A 19,229-nucleotide genomic window follows, 5' to 3' on the forward strand; every position below is an offset into this window, starting at 1 on the left:
AGAAGAGGGAGAGACAGAGTATGAGTGGAGATGAGGGGCAGAGAGAGAGGGAGACACAGAATCCAAAGCAGGCTCCAGGCTCTGAGCTGTCAGCACAGAGCCCGATGTGGGGCTAGAACTCACAAACCATGAGATCATGACCTGAGCTGAAGTCCGTCGCTAAATCAACTCAGCCACCCAGGTGTCCCTACAACAGAAAACAGATGAAAGTAATTCTCTTCTGTGTCTAGTGTGCCGAATGCACCCCACCCATATCGTAGACCTTTCAGGATGCCTGGGCCCACATTCAAATGCCAGAATCAGCTTCTCTGGGTCCAAGGCCTCTCTGATCCTCCAGAAACCTGGGAAGGCCACTTTGGCCCAGCAAATGGAAGGCTGAACTCTCGGGGGACTCAACAGGTCCAGGGTCAGTTCTCAGCAATGACTTTCTCTTGGAAACTAGAGTATAAATCCCCCAGCTCTTTCACCCCTCTGCCCTCTGGTGGGATAATTACAAGGGTCTGTTTCTGGGGGACCCCAAGGGAAGACTGTACTTTCATAAAATAGTTGTTGGATTTACCATTTGTTTTTTCTGAATCTGTTGAGATGACTATATGGTTTTGCTTCTGTAAGCTGTAGCTGTGTGCATTCGATTGCTATTTTCTAATGGTCAGATGACACCCTTTCTCCCTGGGATAAACACTACTTGGCGATGTTTTTCCCCACATTGCTGCATTCTATTAGCTACTAGATGTTTCATAACTGTCATATCTAAATACATGAAATTGGGGGCACCTGGGTGGCTCAATTGGTAAAGGGTCTGACTTCGGCTCAGGTCATGATCATGATCTCGCCATTTCCAAGTTCAAGCCCCTAGTTGGGCTCTGTGCTGACAGCTCAGAGCCTGGAGCCTGTTTCAGATTCTGTGTCTCCCTCTCTCTCTGGCCCTCCCCTGCTTGCGCTCTGTCTCTCTCTCAAAAATAAACATTAAATACATGAAATTGGACGGTCAATTTCCTACTTCTGCTTTTCTTTCTGCCTTAGATCAGGGTTATACTAGCCTTGTACAAATTGGTGAAGTTTGTTTTGGGGCTTAAGTAGGATAGAGATTTTTTTTATTCCTTGAGGGTAATAAAAGTGCCTGTGAGAACATGTGGGTTTGGTGCAGTATTTTGTAGAATTTTTTATTTGGATTCAGACTTGAATGCATAAGCGTATTTGGGTTTTCTATTTTTTGAACAGTTTTGGCAAGCGATATTGTCCATTTTATCTCATTTTTTAAATGTGTAGTTTAACACGCAGAGTTCAGAGTTTTAGGACAGATGCTTGTCTCCCCCAGAGGCTCCCCTTTGCCTCTGATGGCCCATAAGCTTAAAAGGAATGAAGGAGGAGCTGATAATTTCTCTGAAGACTTTTTAAAAACTCATTAAATACCACAGATGTTCTTGGTGGTGACCCTGGGCTAGGTAGGAGTACTAAAGGTGATTTCAGGTGAAGGTGAAAACCACCTAGGCAGCAAGGAGGCTCTCCTGGCATGGACATTGAGATAAGGCCAGAGGTTTATCTAAGGCATGGAGGCCATGGCCACATGAAGGAGACCCGGAGGCTAAGTCAGGAAGGTAGAAATGTACGCTGTAATTACCAGGTCTCCCGTATTTTGCAAAAACACTGTTTTGGGTGGAATTGCAGGGCAGGGGTGGGGGACACAGACCTTTTCTTACTATTTTAAGCCCTATTTTATAAGACAGCTGGGGGGTGCACCTCGGTGGCTCAGTCGGTTAAGCATCCGACTTCAGCTCAGGTCATGATCTCGCAGTGGTCCCTGGGTTCGAGCCCGGCATCAGGCTTTGTGCTAACAGCTCAGAGCCTGGAGCCTGTTTCGGATTCTGTGTCTTCCTCTTTCTCTGCCCCTCCCCAGCTTGTGCTCTGTCTCTCTGTCTCAAAAATAAATAAACGTTAAAAGACAGCTGGGGAGTGGGGAAGAGATAAGGTTGGGGAAAACCTGAACATCAGGGTGGGGGCCATGCCCCACAGGAGCTGAGTCTCAGGTGAGACTAGGGCAGGAAAAGCCTGCAATCAGATGGGACAATTTTGCCTCGGGTGGTGGGAGGGAAGGGTGTGAAAGTGGCCTTGGAACAAGAATGCACAGGGCTGAGAAAATTCAAGGCTTTGCAGCTGTGTGACCTCGGGCCAGTTACTTAACTCCTAAAGCCTTGGAATACCAGAAAAAAGTCTGTGGTTTCCAACTGAGTTTCCTACGATTTTAAATTCCTGTGGCTTGGTGGTGGCGATCTGGAGATCCATGGGGTTGGGGGGAGACTTCAGGGTCCTATTTCCCAAGGCCCCTTCTCCAACCTCAGAGCACCTCTATTCTATCTCACTGCTATATTGTACACAGGATCGAGCAAGAGCTTTGTGCTGAGGAAGCCAAAAAATTCTGTGGTTTAAAGAACCAGGGTGCCCAGGGGCACCTGGGTGGCTCAGTTGGTTGAGCATCCGACTTTGGCCCAGGTCATGATCTCGTGGTTCAGGAGTTCAAGCCCTACATCGGGTTCTCTGCTGACAGCTCAGAAGCCTGGAGCCTGCTTTGGATTCTGTGTCTCCCTCTTTCTCTGCCCCTCCCCAGCTCGTGCTCTGTCTCTGTCTCTGAAAAATAAGTAAAAACATTTTTAAAAATTTATAAAAAAAAAAAAACTGGGGCACATGGGTGGCTCAATCAGTGGAGCATCTGACTTTGGCTCAGGGTCATGATCTCAGTTTATGAGTTCAAGCCCCACATCGAACTCACTGCTATCAGTGCAGAGCCTGCTTTGGATCTTCTGTCCCCCTCTCTGCCCCTTCCCCTGCTTTTGCTCTCTCTCAAAAATAAATAAATCTTTAAAAAATTATATAATAAAAAAGAAGCTGCCATGGATATTCAACAAGCACTGGGTTTTTTTTTAAACAGTGAAGCATAGAGTTCAAAAAACTGTACTGTGCTAGGTAGCCCCTAAAGTGATCCCCCAATGATCTCGCCCCCTGGTACACGTGTCCTTCCTTATTAGTACCCTCCCCTTGAGTGTGCACCGTGATGTGCAACATGAATTGGGGAGGGGCGAGACTTGATCCTTGTTCCTCAAGGAATGGTCTGTGACCAGGAAACATCAGCATCACTTAGACACTTGTAAGAAAGGCAGTATCTCTAGCCCTGACTCAGATCTGCTGAATAAGAATTTGCATTTCAACATTAGGTGATTTAGAAATACTTCAAGCCTGCATCACTGCCGGCCCAAAAAAGGGATTTCAGCCTCAGTCACCTGCTAGGTCCAGACAGGTCCCATAAATGAATGAGAAGCCCATTGTGTGGGACAGGCAGATGGCAGGAAGACTCCAACCCTTGCCCCTGTGGGGGCGGGACCCTCAGGCTCAGCCCTGAGGACTGTGGTCCCGCCAGAACAGAGACATAGCCAGGAATTCTGATTTCCACAAGAAGGAGGAAGGCTTGGCATAGGTGGTGATGCAGCCCTACCTCCCTGTCATGCGCATCAAACGAAGCAGGCATGAAACAGTGTGTACGGTAATACTGTGGGTCTTCGTTTGGGTTTCCGCCAAGGAAAACTCTGAGACAAGGACGGGAGGGTAAGTTGTGGACTTGGGAAGTGAGCTGGGGAAACATTAGGAAGGTAGTGAAGAAGTGAGACAGGGAAGAGCAGCCTGTGATGAGGGCTTGTCCAACCAATGGCTACCATGGCAGGTGGAGCTGAATCCTGCGGAGTTCCGGAACTAGTGAAGAACTCACAACTGCCCCCTCCCCGCCCCCCAAGTTATCTCACTGGAAAACTCTTGGAGGGGGCCACTCCTAGATGGAAGTAACTCCCCCAGGCCCAGCCTGCTGCTGGTGCTTCCTCAGTCTCCCTTTGCCACCAAAGCCTGAGGTGAGTCCGTGAGGGAAAAGATCAGGCCTGAGGCACACAGCATCTGCCAGGCAGCTGTTTGGGTCAGGAAGTTCTTTTTACTTGCCTGCGCCCCAAAGCGTGTTTCTTACACATGCACAAGAAAGCAGGAATGGTTGTTGGGAAGGATTACAGGGAGGCCAGGGACACTTTTAGCAAGGACGTTTTTACCGCTTGAATTTGGAACCAGGTGACTGTAGTTCTTATTTTTAACCAGTACAATTCAAGTGAAGTAGCCTGCAGGGAGGGGAAAGGATAAAAACAGATTACAAAAAGGACTTCCATGTGGCATCTGAATGTGGGGAAAATCAGGAAGGGGGTGGCTGCGGAGAGGAAGGGAACACTTGGAAGACAGGTGTCAGATGTGCACAGACTGGGCAGCTCAGCTATTTCTTTTTTTAAAAAAAATTAATTTTTAAATTTACATCCAAGTTAGCATATGGTGCAACAATGATTTCAGGAGTAGATTCCTTAATGCCCCTTCCCCATTTAGCCCATCCCCCTTCCCACAACCCCTCCAGCAACCCTCTGTTTGTTCTCCATATGTAAGAGTCTCTTATATTTTGTCCGCCTCCCTGTTTTTATATTATTTTCGCTTTCCTTCCCTTTTGTTCATCTGTTTTGTACCTTGAAGTCCTCATATGAGTAAAGTCATATGACATTTGTCATTCTCTGATCAATTTTGCTGAGCATAATACCCTCTAGTTCCATCCATGTAATTGCAAATGGTAAGATTTCATTCTTTTTGATTGGTGAGCAATACTCCATTGTAAATATATCTCATGCTCAGCGCAGAGCCCAACTTGGGGCTTGAATTCATGACCCTAAGATCAATAGCCGAGATGAGATAGAGATCGAGTCAGATGCTTAACCTACTGAGGTACCCAGGCTCCCCTCATCATCAATCCTGAGGAACGTACTAGCTGTGGGACTTCAGGCAAGTTACTTAATGTCTCTGAGCTTTGATGTCTTCATCTGTCACATGGGGACAATAATTGTGCCTACTTCACAGGGTTATTAGGAGGGTTAACTAGGAGTAGCAATTGCAATCTCTTTGGACAAGCAGTATCTTGATCAGAGTAAAACGTTCAATGAGAGTTATTGCCACTACTCTCATTTTTTTCACTATTATAATTGACCCAGAGAGGTTAAGCAACTCTTCCAAGCTCACAGAGCTGGGGTTTTCCAGCCTGGCTCTCCACGGGTGTCCCCATTGCCATAGCATTCATTTATCACTTCTTAAAAATTTTTTTTAATGTTTGCTTATTTTTTTAATTTTTTAATGTTTCTTTTATTTTGGAGAGAGAGAGAGAAAAGGCATGAGTGGGGGAGGGGCAGAGAGAGAGAACGAGAGCAAGAGCAAGGATCTGAATCAGGCTCCAGGCTCTGAACTATCAGCACAGAGCACAATGCGAGGCTTGAACACACGGACTGAGATCATGACCTGAGCTGAACTTGGCGCTCAACCAACTGAGCCATCCAGGCGCCCTTAATGTTTATTTTTAAGAGAGAGAGAGCAAGCAGGAAGAGGCAGAGAGAGAGAGGGACAGAGGATCAGAAGCTGATAGCACAAAGCCCAAAGTGGGGTTGAAACTCATCAATTGTGAGATCATGACCTGAGCCAAACTCAACCGCCTAACTAACTGAGCCACCCAGGTGCTCCTCATTCATTACTTCCTATCCAGACTTTTATCACCTTCTAAGTAGCCTTCTTTCCACCCATCTATTTGCCTACTTCTCCATCCTCTACATTTAGTGACAGTGAGCTTCTTAACAAATGTCCTAAACGCCCACATGAGGTGTTAGTAGATGCTCTCAGTCGTCCACTCAGGAGCCCAAAGGCCCCATTGACCATTTCTGTATGTCACTCACTTGGCTGCTTTGTGGTTTTGCTTCCAGTGGCCTATACTGTACAACCTAGCCTCGGAAGTCACACGCTATCATTTCTGCAACATTCTTGGATTACACAGGTCAGCCCTATTCATTATGGGAGAGAACTACCCTGTAAACCATTGACCTACTTGTCAACCATTCCCAGTGTGTGACTACCAGGAGCTAAGATCACTGAGGGCCATCTGGGAGGCTGGCTATCACAATCCCCTTCCATTCTTCTCTCTCCTCTATGACTTCGCTCTTTTACTGTACAGACTGCCTTTTGTAGGAAATGATACTGGTTGCTAACCCAACTGCCATTCCCTCTTTTTTCTTAACAGAGCAGCAATTCATTCAAGTTTTATTACTCAGGATTCTTAGTGGCAGACAACATAGTCTACTCTAGCGGGAAGTGATGTGCACTGCTCAGAGAGCCATTGGCAGGGCTGAAGAAACATGATCTATACCAATGGTGGGCAAATTATGGCCAGCAGGTTTGCTGCCAATTTTTATAAAGTTTTACTGGAACACAGCCACACCCACTTGTTTGCATACTGTCTATGGCCGCTTTCACACTGTAATACAGAGTTGAATGGTTGTGACAGAGACCATATGCCTCACAGAGTTTAAAATATTTACTCCTGGCCCTTTAAAAAAGAGTCAGCATAGTGCAGCCATTATGGAAAACAATATAGAAGTTCCTCAAAAAGTTAAAAATAGAATTAGCATATGATCCAGCAATCCCCCTTCTGGGTATATATTCAAAAGCATCCAATGCAGGATCTCAAAGAGATATTTACCCATCCATAACTGCAGCATTATCACAAGAGCCAAGATGTGCCAACAACTTAAATTCTGTCAACAGATAAAGGGATGGGGCACCTGGGTGGCTCAGTTGGTTGAGCGTCTGACTTCAGCTCAGGTCATGATCTCACGGTTCGTGGGTTTGAGCCCCATGTCGGGCTCTGTGCTGGCAGCCGGCTCAGAGCCTGGAGCCTGTTTTGGATTCTGTGTCTGCCTCTCTCTCTGACCCTCCCCTGCTCTCTCTCTCAGAAATAAAAAAAAACCCAGATAAATGGATAAAGAAAACATTGTAGATACACACAGTGGAATATCATACAGCCTTTTAAAAGAAGGAAGTCCTCTTACAGGCTACAACACGGATGAAACTTGAGGACATTTTGCTAAGTGAAATAAGCCAGCCACAAAAGGACAAATACTGTGTGATTCCCCGGAGGCCGCTAAAGCAGTCAAAAGCAGAGAATCACAAGGTAGAAAGGTGGTTGCCAAGGGCTGGGGGAGGGAAGAGAGATTCGTGTTTAACGTGTAGAATTTCCATTTTGCAAGATGAAAAAAGTTCTAGAGATCTATTGTACAACCATGTGAATGTACATAACACTGCTGAACTGTACACTTAAAAAAGGTTAAGATGAGGGCATCTGAGTGGCTCCGTTGGTTAAGTGTCCGACTCTTGGTTTTAGCTCAGGTCATGATCTCACGGTTCATGGGTTCTAGCCCCACATCAGGCTCTGCACTGGTGCTGAGAAGTCTGCTTGGGATTCTCTCTGTCCCTCCCCTACTCATACCGTCTTGCTCTCTCTCTCAGAATAAATAGACTTAAAAAAATATTTTTTAATTGTGAAGATGGTAAATTTAATGTTATGTGTTTTTTTACCACAATAAAAAAGAAGCCACAGAACAACTCTCCCCAAGCACACTGAGAACTGGGATACCAAGGGTCTCGTTGTCCCTGCCACAGTCAGGATGTTGCAAATAAGGAAGCTGTTGCCACATCTGCCATTTCCAGAATCCCACCCCCTGTGCCAACTTCACCCGAGCAAGTCACTCTTCTCTGAGTCTTGCCTTTCCTTCACGTGATTCTGCTTTCACGCAGAAACTCATGTGAGTACTTGGACAGGTGGAAATGTAGTTTTTGCTTCCAGCTTTTTCAGTCCAGGAAGATGTACTAGAAAAGGAATCCCATGAACAGCCATCAAAAGGCACCTCTTTTCAGGTATTCCCAATTCAAGAGAAAACCCTGAAGAGTCTAGGTCAATGGCTTTCAAACATTATAATCGCCCAGAGTGTTTGTTAAAACACAGATTCCTGGGTCCCACCCCCAGAGTTTCAGAGTTAGAACATCTGGGCTGGGGCCCAAGGATTTGTATTTTTAAAAAATTCCCAGTTGATGCTGATGGCATAAAGATGACCTAAATCACTGTTTCCAAACCCTTTGCACACCCTGCCCCATCCAGCTAAATGGACGCTGCTATCTTGGAGAAGTGGGCTTCAGCCCCCCTCAGCGTGTCTGAGGGCCCTAGAGACCAATAGCTTGACCCATCTGTACACCACTCACAGTATAAGCACACCCCCTTGGTGACTGGTCCTGCTCAGGGCACGTGGAGGCCTCTCTGATCCGCTGAGCTGATATGTGAGGTTCTGATCATGGCCAGTGGAAAAGAGTTCTTTGCTTTTATTTTATTTTATTTTTTTTTAAGGTTTTTATTTATTTCTAGAGAGAGAGAGAGACAGCGTGAGCAGGGGAAGGTCAGAGAGAGAGGGAGTCACAGACTGAAACAGGCTCCAGGCTCTGAGCTGGCAGTCAGCACAGAGCCCGACGCGGGCTCGAACCCACGAACCGCGAGATCATAACCTAAGCGAAAGTCGGAAGCTTAACCGACTAAGCCACCCAGGCGCCCCAAGAGTTCTTTGCTTTTAAAAAGATGCATGGGAGGGGCACCTGGGTGCCTCAGTCAGTTAAGCATCCAACTCTTGATCTCAGCTCAGGTCACAATCTCACGGTTCATGAGTTTGGGCTCTGTGTTGATAGTGCAGGATTCTCTTTCCCTCTCCCTCTACCCCTACCCTACTTGTGCGCACGCTCTCTCGCTCTCTCTTTCTCTCTCTCTAACTAACTAAATAAACTTAAAAAAAAAAAAAAAGATGCATAGGAAAAAATAGTCCTTCTTCTTCGGGCGTTACTATCACTTACACCTGGCACCATGGGCCCTTTTTGCAGCCCTGAAGGGAAATAGGTAGATAGGTTGATGAGATGGGATGGACAGATGAAAGGAAACTTGACGACATCATGATCTGAAGACGTCATCAAGCCACNTGAAATAGGCTCCAGGCTCTGAGCTGGCGGTCAGCACAGAGCCCGCATCGGGGCTTGAACTCACGAACCGTGAGATCATGACCGGAGCCGAAGTCGGACGCTTAACCGATTGAGCCCCACCTCTGGGCTTGTTATCCGAGAGAATACATTTTCCTTATTTCCTTATATTCATTAACTCTTACACATAAGTAGGACTCAGCATTCTTTGTAATTATCAGCCAAAAGCAATCTAATTTATATGTATTTTTATCTGCTTTTCACTTACATTCCATATTTGATATTTTTCTACATCACCAAATAAGATGGTTGTATAACGCCTGGGCTGCAATGTATGTAACGATTCTCTCTTGTTAGACATTCAGGGCCTTTCCAATTTTTGACTTACATTTTCTATAGCCAGCATTTGTCATGATAAACATCAAATATTAAAAATTTGTATGTTAATTATCTATCTCACTTAACATCTGTATTTAAAAAATCGAATTACGGACTCTTTCTATGCCCCGAACAAGCTGATAAGCGATTTCCAAATAGCTTATTTTCTGTTTAAAGAAACCAGGCAGGGAAGATACGACAGGGAGCAAATGGCAGGTAGCAGCTTGGGGACAGGATTTTGAAGCGTGATGACAGGAGGTCGCTTGGCAGAGGCTGTCCTAAGGGTCTGTCCACTTGTCCAAAACAGTGTCTGTATATCAGTGGTGAGGCAGCCCCAGGAGACAGACACTGGAAACACTGGAAGAAGAAACCATCCATTTCAAAAGTAGAGTTTCAGGCAGCCATTAACACTTTCCAACATAGAATTCCACACCTCTATATGTTGGAACTAGATTCTAGAATATACTTGTTATTAAAAGAAAATCAGAACAAACACGTAAATATTTATCCCACCTCACCAGAGGAGGACGAACATTGAGTTAAATGCCTCAGAAGGACTTTTTCTTTTGTTTTTAATTGAAGTACAGCTGACATACAATGTTATATGAGTTTCAGGTGTACAACACAGTGATTGCACAGGTCTAGACTCTATGCTGCGCTTACCACAAGTGTAGCTACTATCGGTCAGCATATGACGCTACCATAATACCCTGGATTATATTCCCTATGCTGTACCTTTCATCCCCATGACTCATTCGTTCCATAACTGGAAGCCTGTACCTTTTTCTCCCCTTCACCCATTTTGCCCACCCCCCCCTCCGACAACCACCAGTTTTCCTCTATATTTATGAGTCTGTCTGCTTTGCTTCTTTTGTTCTTTAGATTCCACATATAAGTGAAATCACATGGTACTTATTTATCTTCCTCTGTCTGACTCACTTCACTTAGCATAACACCCTCGGTCCATCCATGTTCCCACAATTGGGAAGATCTCATTCTTTCTTATGGCTGAGTAATAGTTATCTTCTTTATCCATCCATAAAGCTTGGCTATTGTAGACAATGCTGCAATAAACACAGGAGTGCATGTGCCTTTTTTGAATTTCGAATTACTGTTTTTGTTTTCTTTGGGTAAATATCCAGGAGTCTTTTTTCCATGGGAGATCTAGTTGGCATGAGTTGACGGAGGAGAGACACATCCAGGTACATTCATGTTTATTAAAAATATTTTATTTAAAAACCCACCGCTTGCAAAACTGAGGCCAGGTGTGATAGGGTTAGCAGATATAGCAAATAAAAATACAAGATGCCCAGTGAATGTGAATTTCAGCTATATAATAAATATTTTTTTTAGTATATGGATGTTCCAAACATATATGGCAGTTCTAGCTGGGACCATTCCTATCTGCATCTTCTTTCTAGCTTCTTGAGTTTTAATGAAACTCTTCTGGTGCTTATCTGAGGCTGTTCTTAAAACCACATGAAAACTAGGGTCACCTGGATGGCTCAGTTGGTTAAGCATCTGGCTTTGGCTCAGGTCATGATCTCTTGGTTTGTGGGTTTGGCCCTCACTGGGCTCTGTGCTGACAGCTCAGAGTCTGGAGCTGGCCGCAGATTCTGTGTTTCCCTTTCTCTCTGCCCCTCCCTGGCTTGTGCTCTCTCTCTCTCTCTCTCTTTCTTTCAAAAATAAATAAATAAACTAAAAAAAACCTTACCCACATGAAAACTTAAATGCAAACCTTTTACACGAGACTTGTATAAAAATGTTTATAGCAGATGCTCTTCCTAACTGGGAACAATGTCCATCTACAGCAGAGTAAGTAAATAAATGGTGGTCTTCATGCAATGGAACTCTGTGCAGCCATGAAAGAAAATGAACTCTTGTCACTTGTAACAACATGAATGAATGTCAGACATTACATTGAGTAAAACCAGTCAGACACAAAAGAGCACATCCTAGATGATTCTCTTTATGCAAAGTTTGAAAATGGGCAAAACCAGTTGATGGTGAGAGAATGGTGGTTTCATGGGAGAGATGGGTAATGAACAGGAGGGGGCATAAAGGAACTTCTAGAGGTCTGGAAAGAGCCTCCATTTTGATCCGGGTAGTACTTACACAGGTGCATACATGGGTAAAAATTCATCAACAAGCACATTAAGTTGTGTGTCTTATTTCACGTATACTATGCCTTAGTGTTTTTTGTTTTGTTTTTGTTTTATTGTATAAATTTTTTTTTAATGTTTGTTTATTTTTGAGAGAGAGACAGAGACAAAGCTGAGCAAGGGAGGGGCAGAGAGAGAGAGACACACAGAATCCAAAGCAGGCTCCAGGTTCCGAGCTGTCAGCACAGAGCCTGATGCAGGGCTCAAACTCAGGAACCATGAGATCATGACCTGAGCCAAAGTCACAAACTTAACCAACTGAGCCACCCAGGAGCCCCTGTTTGTTTGTTTAAAGGTCTAACTCCCTGCCCTGAGACCAGGATCTCTGGTTTTCTCTAGCTTAGTTTCAGGCATCAACCCATTTTCACACCATGATTTTCCTCTCTACTCCCTCCATCTGGGCTGAGTATGGATTTTTTTAATACAATTTTTAAAAGTTTATTTAATTATTTTTGAGAGAGAGACTGAGAGAGCTAGTGGGGAAAGGGCAGAGAAAGAGAATCCCAAGAAGGTTCTGCACTGTCAGCACAGATCCTGATGTGGGGCTCAAACCCATGAACCATGAGATCATGACCTGAGGGAAACCAAGAGTTAGACACTTAACTGACTGAGCCATCCAGGTGCCCCTTGAATGCGAATTTTTAGGGGATACGTTATTGCTGGAGGGTCCCCATCAACTACCCTGTGTCCTTTTCACCCACTGTCCTCTCCTGCTTGGGTGCAGTCTCCTATGCTGGAGGGGCCCCCAGACCCCGTTCCTGGGCCTTTGCTTCTCTCTCTCTATGCTCTTTCCCTCCGTGGTCCTACCAAATCCATTGGCTTTAAATATCACATAGCACTGGTGGTTCCCATGTGCACACTCCAGCCCGTCCTCCTCCCTGAGCCCATGTAAAGGAATCTGGAAGCAGCTAAGCAATTGTTTCCTCTGGGGATGTCACAGAGAGAAGTCGCCCCACCCCAAACCTACCTCCATCCATCCCCCGTCACCAGAGCGGCCCCTCATCTACTGGCTCCCCAGGCTCCCAAACCAGAAGCCATCCTGGTTCCTCTCTTTCCTTTATGCTCCACATGCAGCCCATGAGCAAGCCCCATCACTGTCATCTCCAAAGTATTCCGAATCTGCCCCTTATCTACGTTTCCACTGCTCTCATCCCTGGCCCAGCCGCTGTCTTCCACGTGACCTGCTGTAACTCTTCACTGTTGGATTTGCTCTATCCTTTTCCTCCCATCCATTCTCCATGGGGCAGCCGAGTGATCTTAAAACAGAAACCAGGTCATGTCACTCCGTTGCTGGAAGCCTCTGGCGACTTGCTATCAGAACTGCATCTAGCCCCCCATGACCTCCTCTTCAGTCTTATCTCATTTCATTTTTCCTCCTACCGGCCACATCCCAGCCATACCAACCACGTTGCAGTTTCTCAAATGTGATAAGTTCTTTCCTGTCTTGGGACCTTTGTACTCGCTATCCCCTCTTTCCGAAACATCTTTTCCCAGCTCTTTGCATAATCCAGCTCTTCAAGGCCCAGCAGTAATGTTCCCTCTTTTTCTTTTTTCTCAAATGTTTCTGTTTAATTTTGAGAGAGCACAAGCAGGGGAGGGGCAGAGAGAGAGGGAGACAGAGGATCCAAAGCAGGCTCTGCCCTGTCAGCACAGAGTCCGACGTGGGGCTGGAACTCATGAACTGCGAGATCATGACCTGAGTGGAAGATGGACGCTCAACCAACTGGGCCACCCGGGTGCCCCAATCATGTCCCCTCTTTAGTGCTTCTTTATTACCTTACCTATGATGCCTTCCCCCTCCCCCACCACTGGATCATAGTCAGCCCTTTTTATGATACCTTTTTAGCACTTACCACAAACTTAATTCCTTTTTGTTTGGTGGTTTATGTCTTAGGAAAAGTCCACCAAGCACCAGAAACTCAACTGAGTAAATGATTTCTCACGTTCTAGTCTCCATACTTACCAGTATCCAGGCTCGCTTGGGGCAGGGGAGGTGAATGTCTTATCTATCCCTTTGTCAGTGGTGTCTAGCCCCATGGCTGCCAGGTAGCATGTGTTCAGTGAAGAGTGGCTGTACTAACTTGTATCAGACCAATGAGTGGTACAGCCAACTGGGCACAAAGGAGCTGAATTCCAAGTAAGCTTACATAACTGGAGACCTTATCAAAAACAAAGAGAATGAAATTTCGTATGAATGAAGTGTAAACATAGTCTAGGGAAAGACTATATGATTACGGCTCAAAACCAATTGTGGACTCAGTCCTGCGACTAGATTAGCCCTCTTATACTTTGTATCTTAAAGGGTTATAGAAAACATTTGCAGAAAACATTTTCACAGCATTATATCATTGAATGCTTACGCCAGCCTAGGTGGTGGATGGGGCAGACAGAATTATCTTGAGTTTGCATATTGGGAGACCTACATGTAGGTTGGTTAAATGATTTCCCCAGGGTCATCCAGCAAGGCAGAGGTGGGGCAGGGACCCTGTGCCTTTTCCCTGAGGCTGCATGAGCTGTATGACTCATTTGTTCTAAGATCGAATGAATATTCTAAATTAAACCTTTACATCCTATAGTCTATAAGCACATATAAACACTGTTTCCTAAGGTGCACACTCCCAGAGACAAGAGCTTGGACCAGGTCACCTCCCTGGGCCTGACTTTCTGCCCCAGGCCTCACTGTAGGTAGGCTTCATCTCTACTTTCTTCTGAAGATGGGCCATGTGATTTAAAACAGGGAACACCCAATTTCCTGAATATAAATCTGTTAACCAAATTTTTTTCCAAATAAAAATGCTTTAAAATCTTTTTTTAATGTTTATTTATTGAGAGAGAGAGAGCCCTAGCCAGGGAGGGGCAGAGAGGGAGACACAGAACCCAAAGCAGGCTCTAGGCTCTGAGCTGTTAGCACAGAGCCCGACTCATGGCTTGAACTCAGGAACCGAGAGATCATGACCTGAGCCAAAGTCAGTTGCTTAACCAAATGAGCTACCTAGGCGCCCCAGCTTCGTAGCATTCATGCAGAAAACTGCACATATAATCAGCATGCAACCCAATGAAATCTCACAAAGTGACTATGCCTGCATGCCTAGCACCAGATCACATCTTTGAACATGACCAGCTCCTCAGAAGATCCCATCGACCTCTCCTTAGTCACTATCCTCCACAGGGTGACAGCATCCTGAATTCCAACAGGTTGGATTAATTTTACCTCTTTTCTACTTGATATCATTACTGATAGATTTTTGTCCTTTTCCCATTTCCCTCCCCCACCCCCTGGCCAAAGACTAAGGCCCTGAGGTTCTAGGCTCAAATGACTCCTTTACTGAATAAAAGCATTTACTCTGGCATTTGAGGCCTTTTGTGTTTTGACCCTAATGTAAGTTTCCCTCTTGGCTTCCAGTTCTGCAGGAACCTGGGAGTTGATCCTGAGTCTTCCTCTCCCTTCATACATGCCTTCCGTTGGTGCTCAGGCCCGGAGTGGCTCAGTCCAACAGCTGAGATCCTTGACTACTTATTGAGCATCCACTGTGTGGCAGGCATCGTGTGACGTGTCAGCATGCGGAGTTACATAAATCAAGATCTCTGCCCAGAGGGAGGAGCTGACAGTAAGGCAGAGGAAAAAGAGAAAAATAAATTGTTTCAATATAATTTCATTCTAACTTTTTTCTTTTTTTCTTTGTTTTTGAGAAAGAAAAAATGAGAGAGAGAGAGAGAGAGAGAGAGAGAGGATGCGCAGGGGAGAGGCAGAGAGAGAGGGGGGCAGAGGATTCAAAGCCGGCTCTACTCTGACAGCAGAGCTCCCGATGCGGGGCTGAAACTCACAAACCATGAGATCATGACCTGAGCTGAAGTCGGACACTTAACTGACTGAATCACTCAGGTGCCTTTCAACATCATTTTATTAAAATCCCAGAAAGTGCCCAGGGATAAACCACCCTAGGGGTTCTGGGGAGGTTTCCAGGGGAGGCCAAGGGAGGACTTAAACTATGAGTAAGAATGATCCAGAGGAAAGGTTAAGATGATCCAGGCATGGGGCGCCTGGGTGGCTTAGTCGGTTAGCCGTCCGGCTTTCGCTTAGGTCATGATCTCGCGGTTCGTGGGTTCGAGCCCCGCGTCGGGCTNAAGGGTTTTTGAGGGGAAAACAGGAATGGACACATTCCCCCCAGCCCAACCCCGGTGTTCGAAGGAACAGGAGGAATAGGAATCTGAGGAGATGGCAAAAACATGGTCGGACACATGGAAGAACCAGTGGGAAATGCAGTCACCGAGCCTAAAGGAGAGATTTTCCTGAGAGAACACAGAGCCAGCTGTGCCAAATGCCTCCGGAAAGTTCCACCAAGGTGCAGGCAGAAAAGATCCCTAGATTGTGCAGTTTGGAGGAAATGGCTAGTTTACCTAGGTGGCTTCAGAGGGAAACAGGGACAGAAGCCAGATTGCCAGGGGGAGAAGGGAGGAGGATGTCTGGATGGAGACAGGGACTGGAGACGGCTCCTTCCAGAAGCTGAGCTGAGAAGGGGGGAGAGGGGCAAGAAGTGGCAAGGATGCAGGATTTAGAAGGGGGTGGTGAGTGCTGAGATGCAGAGAAAGAAGATACCTGAGGGCAGGAGGTCTCCAGAGATGCCCCCCTCCCCCCACCAAGAGGCTGGGAGGAGGGAGGGGTCCCCCATGGGGAGGTGGGGCTGAGGAAGCACCTGTCAGCCATGGTCTCCCAGGAGGGAAGCAGGCAGCTGAAAGTACGGGGAAATGGTTAGGTAGGGAATTTGAGGTTATTTGCAGGGTTAAGAGAGTGCGGTCAGGAAAGGAAACTTGGGAAGGACAAATAAAGGGCAGAGGGCTGTTCAGGTGGGAGACCCCTCTTGTGTCACGGTGCGGGCCTCCATGGCTGCCTGGGGCTGGGCTTCAAATGGACCAGGTAGGCATGGGGCTCGGGGAGAGCACAGTGAGAAGGCTGGGGAGCGATGGCCAGGGGGCCGAGAGGGGCTGCCGAGGGAGGGGAGGCGGTGTGGAAGAGGCCAAAGGGCAGGGATTGTTGCTTCCTTGGTCACCCTGTGCATAAATCCCTGCGCCCTCCGGTGTGGGCTTGTGTCAGATCGATTCCCAGAATCGGTATTCTGGGTTAAGTGTGTGTACATTTTACATAGATATTTTAACAGATAACAGGGCATGCATAAAGCCATTGCACTGCCAAATTATATTCCCCAAAGGCAGACCCATGTAGACTCCTCCCCACCGATTTTGGGAAAGTCTACTTCCCTGTGCTTTGACCATCCTTGGATGTTCTTAATCTTTGCCAGTCCGATAGGGGGAAACGATGATACACAGATGACTACCTTTCTGCCTCTTTTGGGGGAGTAGAGGCCCCAGCTCTCAAGAGAAAGGCTGGATGGTGTCTCTAGTCCTCAACCACTGAGCACAAGTCCCTCCCACGCCTCAGGCCAGCCCTGCCTGCTCCCAGCCTGACCTCCTGTGCTGTCCCGACCCCTGCTGCAGGGCGCCCTTAGCTCGGCGCCCTTAGCTCGTCTCTCCTGCCTCCTTGCAGTGCCCACCCCGCACTCCTTGCCACTGCTGGGACCCTCAGGACACTGTGTCCCCCGATGGCGGTACTCATAGCTAGGTCTCTCCTGGCGGTCAGCCTGGCGGTCAAGGTGGCATTTTATGGTATAGCCATACAATGGCATATTCTTCTTCCCTAAAAAGGCATGGGATTCTGAGACAAGCTACGACAGGGCAATCCTTGAAAACATTATTCTAAGTGAAAGAAATCGGACACAGAAAGACAAGCATTGTACAATTCCACTTATGTGAGTAGGCAAATTCACAGAGACAGAAGTAGAATAGTAGTTACCAGGGGGCCATGGGGAGTTAGTGCTTAATGGGGAGAGTTTCAGTTTGGAATAACTAAAATGTTCTGGAGGTGGATAGCGATCATGGTGAGAAAACAGTGTGAATGCACTTAATGCCCGGGGACTGTACACTTCAGTGGGTAAAATGGTAAATTTTATTTTATAGATATTTTACCAAAATGAAAAAAAGAAATGAAATACCGACACATGCTACGACGTGGATGAACTGTGACAACATTTTTCTAAGTGATGCAAGCCAGTCACAAAGGACCACATATGATATGATTTTATTTATATTAAATGTTTAGAATAGGCAAATCCATAGAAATAGAGTGTAGATTAGTGGTTGCCAGGGGCTGGAGGGAGGTGGGAAATAGGAAGTGACTGCTGATAATAAGCATAGGGTTTCTTTTTTTTTTAATTTTTTTTTTTNTAGGGTTTCTTTTTGGGGTGATGAAATTGTTCTGAAATTACATCATGGTAATGGCTGTAGAGCTTTGCCAACATGCTAAAAGCCACTGAACTGTACACTTTATTTTTTTAAGTTTATTTATTTTGAGAGGAGCATGAATGGGGGAGGGGCAGAGAGAGAAAGAGAGAGAGAGGGAGAGAGAATCCCAAGCAGGCTCTGCCCTGCCAGCACAGAGCCTGATCCAGGGCTCGATCTCATAAACTGTGAGATCGTGACCTGAGCCGAAATCAAGAGTCAGACGCTGACCGACTGGGCCACCCAGGCGCACCTGACCTGAACATTTAAATGGTGAATACTATGGTATGTGAGTTGTACCTCAATTTTAAAAAGAGAGCATGGGGCTGGAGGTGGTGAGAGGGCTATGTGGTATTCCATACAGTGCTTATTCCACAGTTCATTCAGCTATCTACCAGTTGACGGACATTTGGGTTGTTTTGCAGGGGTTTTTTTTTTCTATTTGAAATAATGCTGCAATGAACATCATTGAACATGTTCAAAAAAGTGAAAGAGAGAGAGAGAGAGAGAGATCATTGAGGCAGATCTTGGGCTCTACCAGGCTGCCGCATACCTGGGCATGTCCCAATATGAGCCTGATTTAGAAAGTGTCTGTTACTCTGACACCAAGAGATGGTGTTTGGATGAAGCGTTCAGCCTCTGTTCCAAGCATTTCCTCAGAGTTAGAAGAAACGTCCTTGAAATGACCATCCCTTTCCTTTCTTCTGTCATTGAAGATCTGTTATAAATTAGATTGGCTTAGGGTATCTGTGTGGCTCAGTTGGTTAAGTGTCCAACTCCTGATTTCAGCTCGGGTCATGATCTCATGGTTCATGGGATAGAGCCCTTGGTCCGTCTCTGTGCTGACAACGCAGAGCCTGCTTGGGATTCTCCCCTGCTCTCTCTCTCTCAAAGTAAATAAACATTAAAAAGAATTATATTGGACCTACATTACCCTCAGGAGACAACCCAAAGTGAGGACGTTATGGATTAGGTGAAGGGTCAGCAAACTACACCACATGGCTGCTTTTTGTATCAGCTACGAATGGTTTTTACAGATGCACATTTGTGACTGATCTGATGACAGGAGATACTACCTTTGAACTCAAATTAAGCAAAATCTTATTCCCCTCTGCCCTGCAAATTCCATTCTTCTCATGGGTAGGTCTGTACTACAAAAAGCTTATACTCAATTACAATTGTTATATTGTGAATTTCATCAATAAAAAATTTGTGGAAATTTATTTTCTCTCATTTTATAACCACCTATATAATATCCCTGATTTTGTCTCTTGGCCCACAAAGCCTAAAACATTAACCATCAGGCCCTTTGTGGAAAGTTTGCCAATCTCAGTTCTAGACTCCAGAGAGTTATCAGAAATAAATATTGTAAAGAAAAGCACTGTATAAAGATGGAATAGCCCCAAGCTACAATTACCTCTCAAAAATAACACAGCCTGGAAATGACAGAAATTTCAATCA

This window comes from Crocuta crocuta, unplaced genomic scaffold (genome assembly GCF_008692635.1).
Source record: "Crocuta crocuta isolate KB4526 unplaced genomic scaffold, BGI_CrCroc_1.0 scaffold15, whole genome shotgun sequence".
NCBI lineage: Eukaryota > Metazoa > Chordata > Mammalia > Carnivora > Hyaenidae > Crocuta > Crocuta crocuta.